At 40.5% G+C, this 25,582-nt stretch overlaps 1 long non-coding RNA gene across 3 annotated transcripts in view; it reads right to left on the bottom strand.

Annotated features, from left to right (window-relative positions):
* The window catches only part of LOC129537515 (uncharacterized), a 122,831-nt gene that overhangs the window by 40,972 nt on the left and 56,277 nt on the right, over window positions 1-25,582 (bottom strand). For all 3 annotated transcript variants that reach the window (XR_016035515.1, XR_016035516.1, XR_016035517.1), the window contains 3 exons: window positions 6,986-10,351; window positions 6,821-6,887; window positions 2,065-2,182 (listed from right to left, as the gene is read on the bottom strand). This is a non-coding gene — a long non-coding RNA (uncharacterized LOC129537515). The remainder of the gene's footprint in view (window positions 1-2,064; window positions 2,183-6,820; window positions 6,888-6,985; window positions 10,352-25,582) is intronic.

Raw genomic sequence — 25,582 nt, 5'->3', positions numbered from 1 at the left:
GAAAGAGGAGGGTGAAAAAGTTGGCTTAAAGCTCACCATTCAGAAAACAAAGTTCATGGCATCTGGTCCCATCACTTCATGGCAAATAGATGGGGAAACAGTGGAAACAGGGTCAAGACTTTATTTTTCTGGGCTCCAAATTCACTACAGATGGTGATTTTAGCCATGAAATTAAAAGACACTTACTCCTTGGAAGGAAAGTTATGAACCTAGACAGCATATTAAAAAGCAGAGACTTTACTTTGCCAACAAAGGTCTGTCTAGTCAAGGCTATGGTTTTTCCAGTGGTCATGTATGGATGTGAGAGTTGGACTATAAAGAAAGCTGAGAGTGGAAGAATTGATGCTTTTGAACTGTGATGTTGGAGAAGACTCTTGAGAGTCCCTTGGACTGCAAGGAGATCTAACCAGTCTATCCTAAAGGAGATCAGTCCTGGGTGTTCATTGGAAGGACTGATGCTAAAGCTGAAACTCCAATACTTTGGCCACCTGATGTGAAGAGCTGACTCAATGGAAAAGACCCTGATGCTGGGAAAGATTGAGGGCAGAAGGAGAAGGGGACGACAGATGATGAGATGGTTGGATGGCATCATTGACTCAATGGACATGGGTTTGGGTGGATTCCGGGATTTGGTGATGGACAGAGAGGCCTGGCGTGCTGCCGTTCATGGGGTCACAAAGAGTCGGACATGACTGAGTGACTTAACTGATTCCACTCTGATCTGGGAGGGAAGGAGAGAAAAGGAAGGGAAGCAGAAACATGAGTATCATCAATGTGTGCAAGGACCCTGGACCACGAGAAGGGAGTGGAAGGTGGTGGCCAGTTCACAAAGGGGTCACAGCCCAGGTTGTGGGGCTGACTTGTGTGGTAAGAGGTGCTACCTGAAGACTGCTGATTGGCCCCAGCTGCTCCCAGCCTAAGGTACACTTCTTAAGCCATCATTCTCTAAGTGGAGAAGTCAAAGTCACTAACAACTCTGAGATGATTGCTGCTGCTGCTGCTAAGTCACTTCAGTTGTGTCTGACTCTGTGTGACCCCATAGATGGCAGCCCACCAGGCTCCCCCGTCCCTGGGATTCTCCAGGCAAGAACACTGGAGTGGGTTGCCATTTCCTTCTCCAATATGTGAAAGTGAAAAGTGAAAGTGAAGTCGCTCAGTCGTGTCTGACTTGTAGCGACCCCATGGACTGCAGCCTACCAGGCTCGTCCGTCCATGGGATTTTCTAGGCAAGAGTACTGGAGTGGCTTACCATTGCCTTCGCCGCTGAGATGATTAGATACCCAGATTGACTGGCAGATCAGCAAAGGACATGAGGGAAGGGAACAGGACACCATGCCAACAGGGAAGCAGGCAGCAGACCTTGGGAGTGTTGTAGGTCACCCTAAACACAGTAGATGAACTGGGCAGCAAAAGGAATTTAAACACCTTCCTGGAAAGTCCCACCCCTTCCTTGTCACGTTAATGACTTAGCATGTGAAAACGGTTCACACGTCCTGCATATGCATTAAGCCTCACTAAACCGTTTATTGGGCTTCCCTTGTGGCTCAGCTGGTAAAAAAAGCTACCCACAATGCAGGAGACCTGGGTTCGATTCCTGGGTGGGGAAGATCCCCACTCCAGTATCTTAGCCTGGAGAATTCCACGGACTGTATAGTCCCTGGGGTCACAAAGAGTCGGACACGACTGAGTGACTTTCACTTCACTTCACTTCAAACCGTTTATTGGGCTTCTCAGGTGGTGTACTGGTAAAGAATCCGCCTGCCAATGCAGGAGATGTAGGAAACGCAGGTTTGATCCTTGGGTCAGGAAGATCTCCTGGAGAAGAAATGGTAACCCACTCCCGTATTTCTGCCTAGAGAATTCCATGGACAGAGGAGCCTGGTGGGTTACAGTCCCTGGGGTTGCAGAGTCGGATACAACTGAGCTACTGAGCATACACACAAGCCTCCAACTAGACGCATTATAGCCATTATGTGATTTAATCTTACCCCCAGTTCAGTAGGCTCCTTTAGCACCTGTAATGAATGGAGAGAAAACTGAGGCCAGATAAGTTAAGTTACTTACCTAAGGTCACACAGCTGATACACTTCAGACTTGAGATTCAAATTCGAGACATTGATTCCAGAGCCTTTTCAACCAGGAAATACTTTATGCAGCTTTCTCTTCAGGATCATTTCTTCCTCTGTGGATGGATAATTCGAACCATCAGCCTATTTTGCTCTATAACAAGTGGCTTTTCCTAGAGCTATTTGAGTTGAAGTCTAGAAGAAATGTGTAAAATAAGTAGGCTATGAAAGAATTACAAGCAGGGGAAATATAAGATTGCCAGGTAGCTGTTTTGCTTTTCCATGTCTTCAAGAAGATAGTTAACTTCCAACTGCTTAGGTGAGAAATGGGGAGAATATATAATAGTTTACCTCAACAAGTACTTGTTTAGTGTTTCCTCCAGGAATAAAGGTGACATGTGGTGTTTCATGCCATGTTTCATGAAGGCCTGTTTGACTTGATTTTCCTCTCTACTTTGGAGAGAGGTGAAGTTGCCAAGCCACTGTGAGACAAGGAACTGGTGCTGGGATTGCTTTTTCAGATCTGACACTGCCCTGGAATCCCTGGTTCTTTCCTTCCATTTAGTCATCTTCACATTGGCACCTAAGGTGTGTTGTAACAATGAACCATAAAACTGTGTTACAGGGTGTGTCATGACCATCCACCAATGTCAACCTGGCTGGTGCATTCACATGGGAGGGAAATTACAATGTGTAGCCACCGTGTTCCTGTAATGATGAGACTCTGGAATTATTAAATACTCCCTGAGTCTTTCTAAGAGAATCATGGAGAGGGTTAGGGTTGTCATGTTGAATAGGACAATATGATCGCAATATCAAATCACCAGCCAAACCCTGCTGACTCTTGGTATAGAAGCAAAATTTAAATGCTAAAATTATGAATGCTAGCTTGGAGATAGCTCTTGCAAGAACCCCCACATTTAAGTGTGTGTGTGTATTTTAACCTAAAACATTTTAAGTTCATATATTATTACATAGCTATTTTGATTTTTTGCTCTTGAGGTAAAGTTCTATGAATTTTAACACATGTATAGATTCACGCAACTACCTCCATGGCCAGGATAGAGAACCATCCCATCATCCACCCTCCAAAAACGACTCTCTCCCATCATCCCTCTACAGTCACTCACTCCCAGTCCCTGAAAACCACTTATCTTTCTTCTTTTTTACAGTTTGTCTCTGAGAAAGCCATATAAATGGAGTCTTACAGCACGTAACCTCTTGAGACAAGCTTTTTTCAATAAGCACAATGCCTGGATGATTCATCCAACTTGTGTATGTATCAATACTTCCTTTCTATCTATTGCTGAGCAGTATTCCATGGTATGAATGAGTCATCATTATTAACCTCTTAAAAATTCATTATATTTTTAATTGCAGTTTAATTCATATACAATAAAATTAACTCCTTTACCTTAGTTTTTTTTTTTTAAAAAGTGAAGAAATGAATCATGTGAACATCCTTACCCCATGAAAGGAAAAGCTGTAAACTGGAAACAGATTTTTGGACATGCCATGTTTGTCTGACTTTCTCTAGTAGATGGTTTCTATGTTTGGAGAATTGTTCAGTACAGTTCTCTTTCCATCTGCTTGTACTCATGTTATTAACAAATGTTCACTTCTTTCAACATTTCATATCGACTCTCCAACATTCTGTAGTATCTCTATTCTTTAGTGTTTTTTTAATACATAATACCTCTACATTGCACAAAATACAAAATGGTACATACCAAGATAAATAAATGACACCCACTCTCTATCTCCCAGTAACTCAGTTTCCTTTCTGGAGCTAACAGTGTCCTCAATTTTTTTTAAAGCATCATTAGAGGTATACTATGTATTTACAAATACATACATATATCAATGTATTAAAAAGTATGTATGCTGCTGCTAAGTCACTTCAGTCATGTCCGACTCTGTGTGACCCCATGACAGAAGCCCACCAGGCTCCCCCGTCCCTGGGACTCTCCAGGCAAGAACACTGGAATGGGTTTCCATTTCCTTCTCCAATGTGTGAAAGTGAAAAGTGAAAGTGAAGTCGCTCAGTCGTGTCCGACCCCTAGCGACCCCACGGACTGCAGCCCACCAGGCTCCTCCATCCATGGGACCTTCCAGGCAATAGTACTGGAGTGGCTTGCCATTGCCTTCTCCAAAAAGTATGTATACAGACATATATAAGGATACAAATATAGGTGTGCACGTGTGCTCAGTTGCTCAGTCGGGTCTGACTCTTTGCGACCCCATGGACTGAAGCCCATCAGGCTCCTCTGTCCATGGAATTTTCCAGGCAAGAATACTGCAGCAGGTTGCCATTTGCTACTGCAAGGGATCTTCCCTACCCAGGGATCGAACCTGCATCTCTTGCATCCCCTGCATCAGCAGGCAGATTCCTTATCACTAGTGCCGCCTGGGAAGCCCCATAAATATATATATTAATATATTTTAATATAAACTATAAATAGACACATATATTTTTATAAAAATCAATGCATACATATGCATACACACATACATTTTCCCCACACACAAATGGGGGCATATTCTACCCAATGTTCTGTACTTTGCCTTATTCTCTTAACTTTCCTTCTCTTGGAATTCTTTCCAGAAAAGTACACTTAAAGCGGTATAGTAAGTCCATTTTACTCTATTGTTTGAGTGTATTATAATTTATTTAAGTATCGCATTACTGATGGTCCAGCAAGTTTCTAAACTTTGCTCACACAAAGAACACATTGTTTTATTTGTATCATTTCATTTCACACAAATAGGAGCATCTTTATAGGGTAATTTCTTAGAAGTGGAATTTCTAAGTCAAGGGATATATTCATTTCTGTTTTTGAAAGATTTGGCCAAATTATCCTTCAGGGCAGTCACATAGTTTATGTTATATTAGCAATGGATCACAGGGTTTCTATATTTATTAACTAATTATTTTATTATGATTTCAGATATTAATGAATATTCAATGATAAGTATCATAAAATTAGCATTAATAGCTTCTCCATCTTTATTTTTATGACATTAACACTTTTGAAGAGTTTAGGCCAGTTCAAAAACTGTCCTTCAATTTGGGCCTTTATTTTTTTTAAAACAAAGAACCAATAGCAAATAACTCAAAGCAAAATACAAAGAAAACTGTCCAGATATAGACAAGAACAAGAAAAATAAAATTTAAAAATATACTTAGTAAGAATACCTATCATTTGGGGGGATGGGGATAAGAGGAGAGAAATAAGTGAGGAAAATTAAGAGGAACAAAATTCCAGTTACAAAATAAGTGAATCATGGGCATGAAATGTATAGTGTGCAGAAACAGTCAATAACTATGCAATATTTTGTATTGTGACAGATGGTAACTTGACTTATTATAGTGACAATTTTGAAATATATAGAGATACTGAATCACTGTGTCATGTACTAACAGTGTTGTAGCTCCAATTTATTTCAAAAACAAACTCATAGAAAAAGAGATCAGATTGTGCTTATCAGAGGAGAGAAGAGAAAGGAGGAATTGGATAAAAGTTAGTCAAAAGGTACAAACTTCCAGTTATAAGACAAGTAAGTACTTATCTTATAATGTTCAATTAACACTGTGATATAATGTACAACTAACTCTGTGGTATGTTATATATACATACTTATAAGAGAGTAAATCCTAAGAGTTCTCATCACAAAGAAATTTTTTTTCTATTTCTTTAATTTTCTAACTATATGAGATGATAGATGTTCACTAAACTTACGGTGGTCATAATTTCATGATGAATGTAAGGCAAATCATTATGCTGTATGCCTTAAACTTACACAGTTATATCTCAATAAAACTGGGGGAAAAAAGAAGGAATACTCATCATATTTTGTTTGTTTGACTACTTACCATTTTTTGAGCACTTACTACATGGCAAATATTGAGTTAAGCATTTTGCCTAGGGGTAACAGTGAACAGTTGTTGGATGCTGAATTTGTGCCAAGTGAAGTGCAAAATGTTTTATAGGCATTTATCTCCTGTATTCCTCATAATAATCCTTCAGTATTCTCTATATAATGCATGAGTAACCTGCAGTACAGAGGCAGAATTGTTTGCCTCTGGTCACAAAATTACCTCTCTTCCTATTCCTTTCCTTCCCTTCTCTTCAAGTTAAAAAAGTTAATATGCTCATTAAATCCAGAGTGGGTAAAGTAAAAGTGGAGTGCCTGCCGGCCTCCAGAGGTAACCTCTATTAACAACTGGGTGTGTTTATTTCCACACCATTTTCTATTAGAGTCAAGACTTAAATCGCATCTTTTCTGACTCCAAAGTCTTTATTCCTAATGAATATTCAATGCTGTCTTCCATAGGCAAATAGCAAATTATATAATTATATACATATGCTATAAAATGAAATGGCTCTTAAAACTCTTATCAGTTGGATTATTGGTGAAAAGCAGGAAAAGCTAAAACATATTAAGTACCATCTCTCTGATACAAAGAGCCTTTTTATCCACAGCATCAAGAAGACTAAATTAACTAATTAATTAAAACTAAAAGAGCTTTTGACAAATGACACCCTGCAAGTACCTTTTGTGAACTTGCTACTTAGCCAACTGTTGACTATAAAAATAGAAAAAATAAGGCATGTGACCAAAGAGGAGGAACAAAAGCAGCTGAAATCAAAAGCAGTCTTGTTGTGCAATAGCTGATCTAGTTGAAGCTTTGCTGTAGGAGCTTGGAGTCATTGGGTCCCACAAAACTCTTGCAGTTTCTAATACTAGATTACCTGTAGAGTACTGACTGTGTGGTATCCCAGTGAGATTATAATGGTGCTCAGGCATGTTCCACTCTACCTAAGGTCAAGAAGAACAGCAAAATATCAATGGTAATGGCACTGGGAAATAAAAACTCATTTCTTCAGGTCATAGAAGGATCCAATTTAAAAAATTACCTTTGCATTGGATGATGATGCAGAATGATGATGTCTCATTCTTCATAATCTGGGAAACTAGTCATTCTTCATAATCTGGAAAACTAGTCAGTGAGGAGAACCCAGCAGTTTCATTAAGATTCCCTCTGCCTTCTACCTCCACATAGCAAGCACATTTCACTGGATCTCAGACTAAAGACCTCTTTATTAATTTTACCTCGAAAAGTTTCATCTTTCCTTTTCTTGTATTGCTCTTGTACCTTCATAAAATAAAATTCATGCCTTTCCTCCCCCTCCTTTTTCTACTTGTAATTGTAAATCTCTTAAAACTTTGGATTATCATTTCTTTAAAAGTTTTGTAAAATGCACCATAACAGTTTCTGTATCTTCTCTTTTTGTAAGTGAAAAAAGGAGTGTTGGAAGAGTCCTGAGTACTTTCCATTTCTTTATTGGGTATTGGTTCATCTTTTTTTTTGGAACTTTGTTAACTTTTGTTTTCTAGAAAAAAATACACTTTAACTTTTCAGTTTATTGGTAAAAAATTCTTTACACTATTCATCCATAATTTTAAAAGTCTCTGATATTTCTCTACTTATGTCCATTTCTTTACTCACATCTCTTTCTCTCATATTTTCATTCTCTGTGAGTTTCTCTGTCAATATATAAAGAAACCTATTTTTATAGGTTTTTCAAAGAGTCAGCTTTGAGTGTTGAAAGTTTTTGTTTGCTTCCTCTTTGGGGGATTTATCTATTTTCAAAGTTGTTGAGTTGAATACTGAATGTTTAGTTGACTTGTTTTTAATACTTTTATGTAAATACATTTTCATAATTCTACTTTAGCCACAGGCTGGCAATAGATTTCCTGGGTTTGAATCTCTGCTCTGTCACTAGTTATATAGTCTTGGACAAGCTATTTCACTGAAGCTCTGTGCTTGTTTCTCCTTTTTGTTGTTCAAATCATTATTCATTATCCTTATTAATGTTTTAAATGCTTGATCCATCATTATCTGAGAGAGATATCTTAAATTCTCCAAGTTTGGGGATTAACATATTTCAAGGCCGTTTTTTGGGAGGGCGAGGGGGCAATACATACAAGTAGAGGATGATTCTATCCTCCTGGTAGACAGTTGCTTATCTTAATATTATATCCCTCTTTTTGCATTAAATTAAATGTCTGCAAATATTAATATTCTTATACCAAATTTGCTTTGTTTAGAGTAGATGTTGACAGATTTATATTTTTCTGTATCTTCATTTTCAAAGAAACCAAGCTAGTGAATGGCAAAACCCGTTTTATTCCTAGACCCAGTCCTGTACTCTTTTTTCCTGGCCATGACACATTCCAGGTCTACCTTCTTTCATGAATCAGCTGTCACTCTTCACTGTGAGGCCTCTCCCCAAACCTCAGCCTATAGTGACTGCTTCCTCCTCCTCTGAATTCTCAAGGCCAGCAGTGCTTATTCAGTCCTGAAAATGTTCTCTTCTAGTGCTCTATGTGCATCTATCCTGGAAGCTCCCTAGAAGCTAGAATAGGGTTTTGTTTTTTTTGGCTGCAGTGGGCCTTCATCACTGCATACAGGCTTTCTCTAGTTGTGGGAAGTGGGGCTATTCTCTGGTTGTGGTGCTCAGGCTTCTCACTGGGGTGGCTTCTTTTGTTGAGGAGCACAGGTCCTAGGGTGTGTGGCTCAGTAGTTGTGGTGCGTGGGCTCAGTAGCTATGGCTCTCGGACTTAATGACTCCATGGCATGTGGGATCTTCCGAGACCAGGGATCAAACTGATGTTCCCTGCATTGAAAGGTGGATTCTGAACCACTAGACCACCAGGGACGTTCCTAGAATAGGGGTTGTTAATCAACTTTTAGAAACAGAGAACTGATTGAAATGAAAAGTGCTAATTTGGGGATTGTTAGGACTACAGGATACACAGATTCAAGAAGCAGCTGAATTGTGTTCTGCCAGAACACAAAATGGCTTATAAGGGAAGAAAACTGAAGATTACTATGAGTTACTTGAATTGTTTTTCAAGAATTATAATTGGAGCTGGCAAGAAGTAAGGGTGCTTATTAAGTAAGAATTGGTTGGAGTCTAAAAAGGTTGCCTAGTTACAAAGGGAGACCTTGAGACCATAAGGTTGCAGCTGGCAAGTGTTGTTTTGTTATTTTGAATACAACTGGTAGTGTCTTTGGGTCTGGGACAGTTCAAAGAGAGCTCAAGTTCTCATGGTGTGAAGATGTGTCCTAGATCAGATCCTCAGTGGCCACCTGACTCCATTTTTGGAGGCCTGCAAGTGTGGTTGAAGTGAAGTCGCTCAGTCGTGTCCGACTCTTTGCGACCCCATGGACTGTAGCCCACCAGGCTCCTCCGTCCATGGGATTCTCCAGGCAAAAATATTGGAGTGGGTTGCCATTTCCTTCTCCAAGCTATCTTCCTGACCCAGGGATCGAACCCAGGACTCCTGCATTGCAGAGAGATGCTTTAACCTCTGAGCCACCAGGGAAGTGGTTAATCCATTATAATTTCAATTTGTCATCAGTTCAGTTCAGTTCAGTCGCTCAGTTGTGTCCGACTCTTTGCGACCCCATGAACCACAGCACGCCAGGCCTCCCTGTCTATCACCAACTCCCGGAGTCCACCCAAACCCATATCCATCGAGTCGATAATGCCATCTGACCATCTCATCCTCTGTCGTCCCCTTCTCCCCCTGCCCCCAATCCCTCCCAGCATCAGGGTCTTTTCCAATGAGTCAGCTCTTCGCACAAGGTGGCCAAAGTACTGGAGTTTCTGCTTCAACATCAGTCCTTCCAATGAACACTCAGGATTGATCTCCTTTAGGATGGACTGTTTGGATCTCTTGCAGTCCAAGGGACTCTCAAGAGTCTTCTCCAGCACCACAGTTCAAAAGCATCAATTCTTCAGTGCTCAGGTTTCTTCAATTTGTCATCAAGATTATATATCTTCTGCTGGTGACTCCAAAATTATTTTACTAAGGACGCTTAAAGATGCAATCTGGTCAGGAAGAGAGTGCCTAGGGGACTTGACTGGAACTTGAATTTGCATAGCAGACATACTGTTTTTATTTGCAGAGTTGGGGGTTTGTGGGTGTTAGAGTTGGGAAGAGGTTAGCTATAGCCCCACATACCATCCTTTAAGCCAACACTGTACTTGCCTATGATGGTGATTTCCAACAAATCAAAATTACCATGGGAGTCAGATTTTTTAAAAATACTTATTTTCAGGTCCTACTCCAGAGCCACTGAGCTAGAACCTCTTGGGTAGAGTCCGAGATTCTAGTGTTTAAGAGTCTCTGCTGGGAAATTCAAGCTGAAGGTATCTTAGCAACTTCTTGGCAAATAGTATCTTCTTGAAAATACAGGGTGTGTATCCAATCTGGAAACATAAGCAAACACATAATAAATGCTTTAATTGCTATTGTATATTACAATATACAATTAAGTGATAATTCTGTTTCCCAATACCTATTGCTACTGCTAGATTAATTAAACAAGGAGACCATTAGACTGAGGTGGCTTTAATATCACACTTTAGTAGCCTATGTAAGCAAACCAAAACCTAAGGCTGAAATGCATCCAGCTGAAAAAATCAAAACCTAAGGACAACCTATCACAAACAGCCAACTAGGCTTCCCTGAATAAGGCAACCACCTAACACTGTAACCAATCAATTTCCTTGCTTTGCTTCCACCTTTTCTCTATAAAAGTCTTTCCCTTAGCTTCTGTCTGTGAAGTGGTTCCTAACCATTTCTGGTTTGATGTGGCCAACTTCCAGTCAATTTTTACTCACACTTTTAAAACTTTTAGTATGCCTCAGTTTATCGTATAAGACTACAGATAGTTTAGTGTAAAATATGCTCTGGTCAAACTGATTTTGTTGTTATTGTTTAGTTCCTAAGTCAGTCCAACTCTTTGGGACCCCATGAATTGTAGCTGCAGGACTCCTCTGTCCATGGGATGTCCCAGGCAACAATACTGGAGTGGGTCATCGTTTCTTTCTCCAGGGGATCCTCTCCACCTAGGGATGGAAACCGCCTCTTCTGCATTGTCAGGGGATTCCTTACCCTGGAGCCACCAGGGAAGCCCAAGGAAGCTTTTATCTTCTGTTATTCATTGTGAAGGATATAAAAGAAGAATGAAATAACGACAAATAATAACAAAAATGTTAGGCTGGCCAAAAAGTTCATTCAGGTTTTTTCCGTACCATCTTGTGGAAAAACCCAAAGAATCCAAATGAAATTTTTGGCCAACCCAGTAATAATAGCTATCTCTATTGAGCACTTAATACGTGTCATGCACTTTATTAAATGCTCTACATGCACTGTTTCATTTATTATTTACCGGATTTACCTTCTGTGGAGACTGTAATAAGGACCAACTTATCCATTATGCTCACTAGGTACAATGCCTAGGACTCAAAATGCTTTTAGAGGTCCATGAAAATGTTTCTTTTAGAATCAGAAGGGAAAATAAAGGAATATAATCGTCCCTGGATATTAGTTTTTCTCATAGCCATAAAATGTAATTTAAAATGTTTTTTATGGAGTAAGCATCCATGAGGGCAAAATGCCTTTGGGCCTCAGAAAGTCATAATGTAGCCCTTGCTATAATCATTCCCACTTAACAAATAAATAAACCGAGGCTCAATCAAGTGGAGAAATAAAACATGCAATAGAGCAAGAAATGGTAGAGATAATTTTGGATATGGCTCTGAGGGACTCTACTGATGACCTTTTTAATTACTACAGTATACATTAGACAACATTATGTAGCAAGCAGGCCACACCAAATTTGGAAAACAAATTTGTTTAACACTAATCAATTAGAAAATACTTTAGGGAAAGGAAAGAATATAATTAACTGCCCCAATTCAGGGACAGATCCACACTAAGTAGGACCTCAGGCTTTTACAACTGGAAAGATCTTCTTTCAGAAAAAATAGTAAAGTATAAATAAAAGTTAGGCCTACAGTTTTTGGAGGGAACTATCCCAAGGAGGGAGCCCTCAAATGGAAGCCTCATTTTGTGTGTGTGTGTGTGCGTGCGTGTGCGCTTAGTCACATCAGTCATGTCCGACTCTTTGCTACTCTATGGACTGTAGCCTGTCAGACTCCTTTGCTCGTGGAATTCTCCAGACAAGAATACTGGAGTGGGTTGCCATGCACTCCTCCAGGGGATCTTCCCGACCCAGGGGTTGAACCTGCATCTCTTACATCTCGGGCCTGGCAGAAAGATTCTTTACCACTTGTGCCACCTGGGAAGCCTGGAAGCCTCATTAGCTACATGGCAAATCCATCTCATCTAAATGTCCTTGCACCTGAAGAAGGCCAGACGAGGAATGAATCAGTGTCAGCCAGGACTATCAGCAGAGATTTTTAGGAGGAGATGGGACTTTGAAGTGTGCCTGTGACTGGGCACCCTGAGTATAAAGGCAGTGGGGGGAGTGTGAACACTGTTCACGGAAGGACAGAAAATGCCACCTGCCTGAAACCCACAGGGACACTGGCTAGAGGGGAACCACTGGGTTTGCTGAGGAAGGCAGTGCCTATTTGAAATGCCAGGACGGAATGTCTGCTGGGAATGTTCATACACTCCTCAGTCTTACAGCATTACACAGTGAAAGGCATCAAAAAGATGAGAAATCAGGACTTCCCTGGTGTCCAGTGACTAAGACTCTGTGCTTCCAATGCTGGGGTCCCAGGTTCAATCCCTGATCAGGGAACTAGATTTCACATGCTGTAACTAAGAGTTCGCATGCTGTGAGGAAAGACCCTGCATGGTGTAATAAAGATTGAAGATCCTGCATGCCACAATTAAGATCCAGCACAGCCAAATAAATAAGTAGTTTTTTAAAAAGAAAAAAAAAAAAGAGGATGAGAAATCTGGTGCCAAGAGGGCAGGACTCTTAGGAGGGGTGGAAAGAGGCAAAGAGATCTAATTGAAGGACTATTATGGGTTTATTTTAATGAGTGCCTTATAAATTATGGGTGGCAGAGAGAAGGGAGGAGTGAAATAAGAGAAAGAAAGAGACTAAAAATGGAAAAAGATCAATCAGGCAGATGTAAGGACTAGACGGGGCTAACAGTCAGAAATAATTTTTACATTCAGAGCCTGGTCAATTGAAGGAATATCTTTGGGACTGCCAGAAATGCAAGGGGTGGTTAGATGTGGTTCTTGAGAAGCTAAATCCAGCTATGCCAAAAAATCGAACCAACTGGGATACATGCATCCCTGGGAGAAGCTGAGTCCTGGGACAGGGAAGTATCCTGAAAGAACTTGAAGGGGCTCTGCTGGTGTATTAGCCTTGGCAGTCTTTTCCACATACCAGCTCCCCATCAGATCAACACATTCTTTCTCCATTATGTTATCAGCATTTATAACCCCCAGTCAGGTCTTACCCTTCTAACTGACTTAGAAGCATTTTGCTTTTAATGTGGCTTTTGTTGAACACTATTATGAGATGAGCTATAATTTCACTCTCAGGGTTTCAGATGAGCTATAATTTAACTCTCAGACTTTCAGCCTATCCTGTGCCTCTCTCCAGGTGAGTGGTCAAGAAAACTAGTCACAATGAAAATAGAAAACACAAAGAGAATAAATATGAGAGGGCATTACCAAGAAAGAGGGTGGGGTCTTCCAATGATTCAAAATACATTGACTGCATACTCGCTCCACGCCAGGTTCTTTGCTTGGAACAAAAGAGATTACTGTGAAAGAGATACAGTGTCTGCTTTGAAGGTGTCTGAGTTTTCAAGGATGGCTGTTTGGGAAAGTGATAGGGTCAGAGAGAGGATTAAAACAGCAGATTCTAGAGGGTGGGGAGCAAGATGATGAATTTAGTCAAATTTGATGTTCTGAAAAACGTATTCTATGTCTAATACACAATTGCGAACATGGAAATGGTGTTCAGGAGAAAAGGCAAGGCAGGGGATACAAATGTTAGAGTATCAGTTCAGTTCAGTCACTCAGTCATGTCTGACTCTTTGCAACCCCATGAATCACAGCATGCCAGGCCTCCCTGTCCATCACCAACTCCCGGAGTTCACTCAAACTCATGTCCATCGAGTCGGTGATGCCATCCAGCCATCTCATTCTCTGTTGTCCCCTTCTCCTCCGGCCCCCAATCCCTCCCAGCATCAGAGACTTTTCCAGTGAGTCAACTCTTTGCATGAGGTGGCCAAAGTATTGGAGTTTCAGCTTTAGCATCAATCCTTCCAATGAACACTCAGGACTGATCTCCTTTAGAATGGACTGGTTGGATCTCCTTGCAGTCCAAGGGACTCTCAAGAGTCTTCTCCAGCACCACAGTTCAAAAACATCAATTCTTCGGCGATCAGCCTTCTTCACAGTCCAACTCTCACATCCATACATGACCACTGGAAAAACCATAGCCTTGACTAGACAGACCTTGGTTGGCAAAGTAATGTCTCTGTTTTTTAATATGCTATCTAGGTTGGTCATAACTTTCCTTTCAAGGAGTAAGCGTCTTTTAATTTCATGGCTGCAATCAGCATCTGCAGTATATAAACCAGCATAAAGTCAGTGCCAGAGGCAGACATAGAGGATAAAACTATTGTTTCCAAGGCTAATAGTATCAATGGAGGTTTTTTTTTTTTTTAATATTTATTTGCCTGCACCAGGTAGTAGTTTTGGCAGTCGGGATTTTCAGCCTTTGTTGTGGCACGTGATTAGTTGGGGCATACAAACTCTTACTTGCAGCAAGTGAGATCTAGTTCCCTGACTGAGGATTGAACCTGGATCCCCTGCATTGGGAACGACAAGTCTTAGCTACTGGGTCACCGGGGAAGTCCCCAGTGGAGGTTTTCAACAGAATGACAGTTGCTTCAAAAATCAAAGAATGATACAGAATTGGTAAAAGAAAGGAAAAGTGTTAAAGAGTGGTGAATATAGCACAGACAAGTTAGCCAAACTTGGAGGAGGATCAACATCAGAGCTTGCTTTTTGAGACAGAAATTTCACTGTAAGTACTTCTTTACCAACATCCCCAAATGGTGATACATAGACTGTGTAATTCCTCATTTGTAAACATTACCCCATGAATTATTTAGCTATAGTTTCTAAGTATATGGGGTTGTATTGGTCATGATAGATATGTGATAGATATAGCTATAGATATACAGATTTGACTAGAGAGAAATTTAACACAGAGAATTGATTCCACGGTGGCCACAGACGGAGGAGGCAACTGGGGACACTGAGGCAATCCAGAGCTTAGCAACAGCAGGAATTCATTACCAATTCTATGCCTGCGGGGACAACAGAAGGAGGTGGCTTCATCCAAGCTTAAAGCCGAACCCATCTGGAGTGAGTTAGAGCCAAAGTGGGAACTGCCCAACAGAAGCTGGGAGCCAAGAGAGACAATCCAGAGGAACCAAGAAACATCCTTCTTTTCCCCTTTCTGCCTGCTAATCTAGGTCAGTGCTGTCAGTGCCTCCCACTATCAGAGCCCAAGGAAGCCTGGGAGTTGTAGTTCCCTTTCATAGGGGGAAGAGTAAAGGGAAAACAGCAGAGGAAGTGATCATCTTTTTGTTACTGATTTATAAATTTATTATATGGTGATCAAAGATTATAGTCTATTTGATAATTGCTATTTATTGAAAATCATTTTGTGGCCTATGACACAGGTTTCGTAAATGCTCCATGTTTTATTGAAGAGTATGTATTCTCTATTTTGTTTGGGGGCAGTACTCCACAAATGTCTGTCAGACTTGGTTTGTTAGTTGTGTTGTCCACACCATAAAGGTATTAATACATCTTTATCCATACAACTATTCTGACGGTATGAAGTCAGTTTTTGAAAGAAGTTTGTTAAAAATCTTCCATTATGATCATGGATTCACATGCCAGTTATATGAAAAATAAGGAAGATGAATGGAAATAGTTGGAAGGCTGGTACACCAGGCCAGGTGAGAAATGATGGTAACTTAGCCTAAGATGGTAAGAATATATATAGAGAGAAAGAGAAAGAGAAATTAATGCTGATTTCTAGGTTTCTGGCTTGGGAAACTGGGTGACTGGGGGTACAGTTCACATATATGGACTGCCACTGACCAGGGATTTTTGCTTGAGCAAATTACATAAACTGTCTGGACTCAGTTTTCTTATTTATAAAAGTTCGTATAATAGATTTTATTTCATAGGGCTATTGTGATGGTAAAAATAGTTAATATATGAAAAGTATTTAGCACCTAGCTAAATAAATCTCCTATATAAGCTTTTATTATTATCAACTAATGTATGGTTAAAGAAGTGAAGGATTGGGTTTAAGGTGGGAAATCAAGATTTCCTATTGAAGCTCATTATGTTTGAGTTGTTTTGTCAGTTACCTTTTTAAAAAAATACTTATTTTTATTTATTTAGTTAGTTGTACTGTCTTAGTTGCAACATGTGGTATCGTAGATCTTGGCTGCGTCATGAGAGCCCTTAGTTGTGGCATGCAAGATCTAGTTCTGTGACCAGGGATCAAACCTAGGCCCCATGCTTTGGAAGTGTGGAGTCCTAGCTACTGGATACCAGGGAAGTCCCTGTAAGTTACCTTTTAGTAAAGAGAGTCTGAGTAATCTCGGCAAACACTGCTTAGGAATGAAAGAGGATAGAAGTGAGAAAAGACCAGTGTAAGGTCCAAGGCCACCTACAAGAGGTGGCAGAATCAAGGAAAGGAGAGTAGACAATAGCTTCAGGAGCAAATAAGGGTCACTTCAGAATGAGATGGAACAACTGAATAACAGCCCACATGTACTTTCTGCTTATTTTTGTTTTGCAGTGCTACAGTGTGTTGTTGTCTGGCTTGGTTCTAGCTAAGGAAGCCAGTCATCCTCAAAAGACTATAGAAGAGCAGAGCTCTGGAGAAAAAAAAAGGTTGCAATTAACAGAGCAACATTAATTTACCTCGTGTGTGCTTTATCATAAGATTAGCAAATAGGTTACTCTAGCAACAGGTTATTGAGAAGCCTGTATTAAACTTGTGGTACAACTGGAAAAAGTAATTAACCTGACACATATTCATGAACATGTTTGTTTCCGGCTTTGAGCTACTGTGTGCAATAAAAATGGAAATTATGAATTCCATAGTACGCACTGCCTTGGCAGATTTTAGTGTGTGATTATGCATGACCACACCTCTCCCACAAGTTTGCACAGGCTTAGGAATTTTCTTATTAAGGTTGTTACACAATCTGCAATTTAGCAAGGGCAAAGAAATGAATGGAAAGAGTATTCCCAGGCATATTCATCTTGATTTATAATTATGTGTCCCCCTTCACTGGGTTAGTGCCAAATTATTTTTTCTTGTTTGTAGTGTTAGGAAGGAGAGCTTTGCTTTAAGCTTATTGTAATTGAAGTCATCTTTCATATATCAGTTTTAGATTGATCTCACATAAATTATGAGCTAGATTCAATAACGAAACCATTATCATACTTCACATAAACAGAAAATAAAAAGCAAGTTCTGTGTGAAGAGAGGAGATTTAACATGTACTTTGACTCTCTTGCCCTTCTGTTAGTGGACTAACACAGCCAGTGAAGGGATATTTTAAGGCTTAAACCCAATATATGGAGAACTAGAAAAGGGATCATTTTGGAAGTTGGATAGCAGATGAATATATAGGGATGGAATAAAAAGAGCTGAGAAAGTTGAATTCAATCAAACAATAGAGAATACTAAGAAGTAATCTGATTTACAGAGAATCAAAGACTTAGAAACTAGGATTTCCCTGCAAGTCCGGTGGTTAAGAGCCTGGGCTTCCACTGCAGCGGGCACAGATTCCATCCCTGGTCGGGGAACTAAGATCTCACATGCCACAAAGTGCAACCAAAAAGGGTAGGGGGAGCTCATCTATTTACTCATTGAAACCTCACTGTGGGGCATCATGTGCCAGGCACCAAGGACACACAATAGTTGGGATGACATTGTCCTATTTCTTGAGGAGCTTAAAACCTCAGGAAGAAGGTTGGGGTGGGGGATGCTGCAGTAGTTGGGGATGCCTTCTTGGAAGACAAAGTGGCTTTTGCAAACCTGTCAAGAAGAGAATAAGCAGAAGTAAAAGAGGGATAAAGAAGAGATCTCGCATGCTATTTGGCAGCAAAAAACAAACAAACAAACAAACCAAAATCAATTAAAAAAAAAACTTAGAAACTAATGACAGCAGGGCCTTGTGGAAGTGAAAATAAAAGGGGTATAGATTTAATAAGGAGGATTGTTAGGAAGACGGTTTAAGAAGGAACTGGATCCTTAGACTCCTCCCCAGATCCAAGCAGCATCCAAAAACTTCCTTAACTGGCAGAGTGATGGTTTATCTTTAGAATGAAATAAAATAGATGGTCTGCATGGAGGAATATCAGTGCAGTAGAAGGCGAGAGAGCAGGACTATCAACAGGGGAATAAATGAATGTATGCATATTTGCTTTGGAGACATGTCTCCATGTGATAACATGCGATCTTTCTCAGTTCTAAGTCCAGGACACTGAAAGCTAGATCTTCACCCTCCTGGCAGGACACTGAAAGAGTCTTCTCTGGGAATATGGCCAGTCTGTGATGAAAGCCATGACACTGGAAAGGTACTGACAACAGAAATTTCCCCAATAAACAGCCCACCCTGATGCTCATATAAGAAAACTCACATCAGACTAACTCATCTCTCACATCCTCAGAGCTTCCAGTCAATATTTAAGTATCACACGCTTAAATATTGTCAAGTACAAAACTACGTATGAGAAATCTGAGGAAAGCTCACCTGGAAGATAGAAAATAAAGTAAAGGGGAAAAAGTAATGTTGAAAAATTAAAGACACACTAAAGGTCAAGACGGACAGGTCATGGTAGAGAGGTCTGACCGAATGTGGTTCACTGGAGAAGGGAATGGCAAACCACTTCAGTATACTTGCCTTGAGAACCCCATGAACACTGTGAAAAGGCAAAGTGATAGGATAGTGAATGAGGAATTCCCTAGGTCGGTAGGTGCCCACTATGCTACTGGAGATCAGTGGAGAAATAACTCCAGAAAGAATGAAGGGATGGAGCCAAAGCAAAACAAATACCCAGTTGTGGATTTGACTGATGCTAGAAGCAAGGTCCGGTGCTGTAAAGAGCAATATTGCATAGGAACCTGGAATGTTAGGTCCATGAATCAAGGCAAATTGGAAGTGGTCAAACAGGAGATGGCAAAAGTGAACATAGACATTCTAGGAATCAGTGAACTAAAATGGACTGGAATGGGTGAATTTAACTCAGATGACCATTATATCTACTACTGTGGGCAGGAATCCCTTAGAAGAAATGGAGTAGCCATCATGGTCAACAAGAGAGTCCGAAATGCAGTACTTGGATGCAATCTTAAAAATGACAGAATGATTTCTGTTCGTTTCCAAGGCAAACCATTCAATATCACAGTAATCCAAGTCTATGCCCCAACCAATAACGCTGAAGAAGCCCAAGTTGAACGGTTCTATGAAGACCTACAAGACCTTTTAGAACTAACACCCAAAAAAGATGTCCTTTTCATTATAGGGGACTGGAATGCAAAAGTAGGAAGTCAACACCCGGAGTAACAGGCAAATTTGGCCTTGGAGCACGAAATGAAGCAGGGCAAAGCCTAATAGAGTTTTGCCAAGAGAACGCACTGGTCATAGCAAACACCCTCTTCCAACAACACAAGAGAAGGCTCTACACATGGACATCACCAGATGGTCAAACCGAAATCAGATTGATTATATTCTTTGCAGCCAAAAATGGAGAAGCTGTATACAGTTAGCAAAAACAAGACCAGGAGCTGACTGTGGCTCAGATCATGAACTCCTTATTGCCAAATTCAGACATAAATTGAAGAAAGTAGGGAAAACCACTAGACCATTCATATATGACCTAAATCAAATCCCTTATGATTATACAGTGGAAGTAAGAAATAGATTTAAGGGTCTAGATCTGATAGAGTGCCTGATGAACTCTGCACGGAGGTTCGTGACATTGTACAGGAGACAGGGACCAAGACCATCCCCATGGAAAAGAAATGCAAAAAATCAAAATGGCTGTCTGAGGAGGTCTTACAAATAGCTGTGAAAAGAAGAGAAGCGAAAAGTAAAGGAGGAAAGGAAAGATATAAGCATCTGAATGCAGAGTTCCAAAGAATAGCAAGGAGAGATAAGAAAACCTTCCTCAGCAATCAATGCAAATAGAGGAAAACAACAGAACAGGAAAAACAAGAGATCTTTTCAAGAAAATTAGAGATATCAAGGGAACATGTCATGCAAAGATGGGCTTGATAAAGGACAGAAATGGTATGGATCTAACAGAAGCAGAAGATATTAAGAAGAGGTGGCAAGAATACACAGAAGAACTGTGCAAAAAAGATCTTCATGACGAAGATAATCACAATGGCGTGATCACTCACCTGGAACCAGACATCTTGGAATGTGAAGTCAAGTGGGCCTTAGAGAGCATCACGACGAACAAAGCTAGTGGAGGTGATGGAATTCCAATTGAGCTATTTCAAATCCTGAAAGATGATGCTGTGAAAGTGCTGCACTCAATATGCCAGCAAATTTGGAAAACTCAGCAATGGCCACAGGACTAGAAAAGGTCAGTCTTCATTCCAATCCCAAAGAAAGGCAATGCCAAAGAATGCTCAAACTACCACACAATTGCACTCATCTCACATGCTAGTAAAGTCATGCTCAAAATTCTCCAAGCTAGGCTTCAGCAATATGTGAATCGTGAACTTCCAGATGTTCAAGCAGGTTTTAGAAAAGGCAGAGGCACCAGAGATCAAATAGCCAACATCCACTGGATTATGGAGACAGCAAGAGAGTTCCAGAAAAACATCTATTTCTGCTTCATTGACTATGCCAAGGCCTTTGACTGTGTGGATCACAATAAACTGTGGAACATTCTGAAAGAGATAGGAATACCAGACCACCTGACCTGCCTCTGGAGAAACCTGTATGCAGGTCAGGAAGCAACAGTTAAAACTGTACATGGAACAACAGACTGGTTCCAAATAGGAAAAGGAGTACGTCAAGGTTGTATCTTGTCACCCTGCTTATTTAACTTATATGCAGAGTACATCATGAGGAACGCTGGGCTGGAAGAAGCACAAGCTGGAATCAAGACTGCCGGGAGAAATATCAATAACCTCAGATATGCAGATGACACCACCCTTATGGCAGAAAGTGAAGAGGAACTCAAAGGCCTCTTGATGAAAGTGAAAGAGGAGAGTGAAAAGGTTGGTTTGAAGCTCAACATTCAGAAAACGAAGATCATGGCATCTGGTCCCATCACTTCGTGGGAGTGGCAGACTTTATTTTTTTGGGCTCCAAAATCACTGCAGATGCTAATTGCAGCCATGAAATTAAAAGAAGCTTACTCCTTGGAAGGAAAGTTATGACCAACCTAGATAGCAATTAAAAAGCAGAGACATTACTTTGCCAACAAACGTCCATCTAGTGAAGGCTATGGTTTTTCCAGTGGTCATGTATGGATGTGAGATTTGGACTGTGAAGAAAGCTGATCGCCGAAGAATTGATGCTTTTGAACTGTGGTGTTGGAGAAGACTCTTGAGAGTCCTTTGGACTGCAAGGAGATCCAACCAGTCCATTCTAGAGGAGATCAATCCTGGGTGTTCATTGGAAGGACTTATGCTAAAACTGAAACTCCAATACTTTGGCCACCTCATGTGACGAGTTGACTCACTGGAAAAGACTCTGATGCTGGGAGCGATTGGGGGTAGGAGGAGACGGGGACGACAGAGAATGAGATGGCTGGATGGCATCAGCGACTCGATGGACATGAGTTTGAGTGAACTTAGGGAGTTGGTGATGGACAGGGAGGCCTGGCGTGCTGTGGTTCATGGGGTCGCTAAGAGTCGGACACGACTGAGCGACTGAACTGAACTGAACTGAACTAAAGGTCAAAAACATCACAAAGTGAAATGACTGTTAACTATGAAAAAGAACAGAATTCTCAGTTCAGTTCAGTCGCCTCCAACTCTTTGAAACCCCATGGACTGCAGCACGTCAGGCTGTCCATTACCAATTCCTGTAGCGTACTCAAACTCACGTCCATCATGTCGGTGATGCCATCCAACCATTCCATCCTCTGTCATCCCCTTCTCCTCCTGCCTTCAATCTTTCCCAGCATCAGGGTCTTTTCCAATGAGTTGGTTCTTTGCATCAGGAGGCCAAAGTATTGGAGTTTCAGCTTCAACATCAGTCCTTCCAATGAATATTCACGACTGAGTTCCTTTAGGATTGGCGGGTTGGATCTCCTTGCAGTCCAAGGCACACTCAAGAGTCTTATGCAACACCACAGTTCAAAAGCATCAATTCTTCAGCGCTCAGCTTTCTTTATAGTCCAATTCTAACATCCACACCTGACTACTGGAAAAACCATAGCTTTGACTAGACATACCTTTGTTGGCAAAGTAATGTCTCTGCTTTTTAATATGCTGTCTAGGTTGGTCATAGCTTTTCTTCCAAGGAGTAAGCGTCTTTTAATTTCATGGCTGCAGGCACCAACTGTAGTGATCTTAGAGCCCCACAAAATAAAGTCTGCCACTGTTTCCACTGTTTCCTCATCTATTTACCATGAAGTGATGGGACCAGATGCCATGATCTTAAGTTTTCTGAATGTTGTGTTTTAAGCCAATTTTTTCACTCTCCTCTTTCACTTTCATCAAGAGGCTCTTTAGTTCTTCGCTTTCTGCCATAAGGGTGGTGTCATCTGCATATCTGAGGTTACTGATATTTCTCCCGGCAATCTTGATTCCAGCTTGTGCTTCATCTGGCCTGGCATTTCTCATGATTTACTCTGCATATATGTTAAATAAGCAGGTGACAACATACAGCCTTGATGTACTTCTTTCCCAATTTGGAACCAGTCTGTTGTTCCATGTCCAGTTCTAACTGTTGCTTCTTGACCTGCATACAGGTTTCTCAGGAGGCAGGTCAGGTGGTTTGGTATTCCCATGTCTTCTAGAATGTTTCACAGTTTGTTGTGATCACAGTCAAAGGCCTTTGCATAGTCAATAAAGCAGAAGTAGATGCTTTTCTGGAACTCTCTTGCTTTTTCGATGATCCAGTGGATGTTGGCAATTTGATCTCTGGTTCCTCTGCCTTTTCTAAATGCATCTTGAACATCTGGAAGTTTTTGGTTCATGTACTGCTGAAGAATTTGTACTGGCTTGGAGAATTTTGAGCATTACTTTGCTAGCGTGTGAGATGAGTGCAGTTGTGTGGTAGTTTAAACATTCTTTGGCATTGCCTTTCTTTGGGATTGGAATGAAAACTGATCTTTTCCAGTCCTGTGGCCACTGCTGAGTATTCCAGATTTGTGGTCATATTGAGTGCAGCACTTTCACAGCATCATCTTTTAGGATTTGACATATCTCAACCAGAATTCCATCACCTCCACTAGCTTTGTTGGTAGTGATGCTTCCTAAGGCCCACTGTCTCCGCATTCCAGGATGTCTGGCTCTAGGTGAGTAATCACACCATTGCAGTTATCTGAGTCATGATGATCTTTTTTTGTATAGTTCTGTATATTCTTGCCACCTTTTCTTAATATCTTCTGCTTCTGTTAGGTCCACACCATTTCTGTCCTTTATTGACTTCTACTCCCAAATAAATAGAACTCTACCCCCAAATAAATAAACAAACAAGTAAATAAGTGGAATGTTCCAAAAACACAGTGAATGTCTTAGAAATTAAATACAGTAACAGAAATAAAAATATTTGATAGAAAGTTTAAAATATAAAGTGAAGGAATTTTATCAGTAGAAAGAAGACAGAAAATAGATTTAGAAAACTCTAAGAGAATTAATAAACTGATCATGGAAAAATTAGCTTTAAAAAAGAGAGGAAAAATAAGAGAAGATGGAGAGGAGAAATAGTTAATAATCTGAATTTCCAGACTGAAAGATTTACCAAGTGAAAACAGATTTATGCTAGTACAACATTGTGAAATTTCACATTTAGGGCAAGGATAAGATCCTGCAAGATTGTAAAGAGGACAAAAAGTCCAGATCATACACATAGGCTCAGCAATCAGTGAGAATATAAATGTTCCCCAAAACATGGATAAAGGCAATTGTTCTATAGTCATGGTAACAAGTAGCCATTAAAATGGTCTTAAACTCTTAATCAATAAAATGCACCTCCTCCCCACACCCTGGAAGAATATGCCTTTGAAAACCAACCTATCAGCATGAGTTGCTCACTTCTGATCATTGGCCCATCAGGGATGGATTCACTCCAATAAACACACCCAAGGAACTGTGATTCTGCAGATGATGGCAACCCACTGAAGCCTCTGAAAATCCACTAGTCTCTGAACTCTGTGCTTCCCTAAAACCCCAGACAGGCTTAGCAGTCTGCTTTGCTTGGAGAAATCACGCCTGACCAGCATAGCTCTCCTTTACCATAGCAAGCAGTATATCCAGGTTTACTCTTTTATTTCAGATATTGAATGGTGGTCTCATCAGTGTTTGACATAGATTTTTAATTTCTGAACAGGAGCACTTGAAGCTACAAAGCAATAGAGGAAGACTTTCAAAATTCTTAAGGAAAATAATTAACAACTTGGCTCAGTGGTAAGGAATCCATCTGCCAATGCAGGAGATGTGAGTTTGATTCCTGGGTTGGGAAAATCCCTTGGAGGAGGAAATTGCAACCCACTCCAGTGTTCTTGCCTGGAAAATTCCATTGACTGAGGAGTTCATGGGGTCATAAAGAGTTAGACACAACTGAGCATGCATGCAGAGTTCTATACCCACCCAAATTATCATTTAAATGTGAGAATTTCTTTAAAAAGACACTTTTAAACATGCAAGATCTTAAACAATTTACTTATCATATACCCTTTCTTGGGAAGTCACTGGATGAACCAACCAAAAGGAAGATGTAGATTACTGGAAACGAGACTCTGTACAGGAAAAAGCAAAGGACATTTCCAGAACAGTGATCAGGAGAATCCCAAGGTGGTAGTTATACCCCCAGAGCAAACCAATCCATATTGTAGCTTGTATCAGCTACCTAATGCTGTGTAACAAAAAAACCTAAAATGAAGTGGTTTAAAACATACTCTTTAGTTCATGCTTTTCTGGGCATTTCTTCTGGCTGATCCTAGCTAGGATCATTCATGTATCTGTGGCCAGTTGGCAGGTTAGCTGGGGGTGATTGGTTCTGGATGGCCACACTCACACGTCTGACAGGTGGTGCTAGTGGCTAGAGCCATTAGAGTGGCTAAACTATAATTCTTTCCTCATCCAGAAGGTAAGCCTTACTTTTAACATGGCAGCAGGATTCCAACAGCCCAAAGTACAAGATCTTTTCCAACTACTATGTCATGTTTACTAACATTTCACTGGCCAAGGAGAATCACATGGTCAAGTTAAGAATCAAAGTAGAAAGTGTACTTAAAGTTGCAAAGCAAGGAGCATGGCTATTAGAAAGGGAATTGTCGGACATTTCTTTTAGCAATCTACTACAGAGTTTAGCAGAAGTTTCCAGGAGAAAATTCTCTAAGAAGATGAAACTAGTAAAATGTAACTGATGTGTCTGAACACATTGAGGGAAGATTTAGACAGCTGTTAAAGATTT

This window comes from Moschus berezovskii, chromosome 2 (assembly GCF_049115385.1).
Source record: "Moschus berezovskii isolate FMDL1 chromosome 2, NW_MosBer_1.0, whole genome shotgun sequence".
NCBI lineage: Eukaryota > Metazoa > Chordata > Mammalia > Artiodactyla > Moschidae > Moschus > Moschus berezovskii.
Note: the sequence above shows the minus strand (reverse complement) of the source record. Positions and strands in the feature narration are given on the sequence as shown.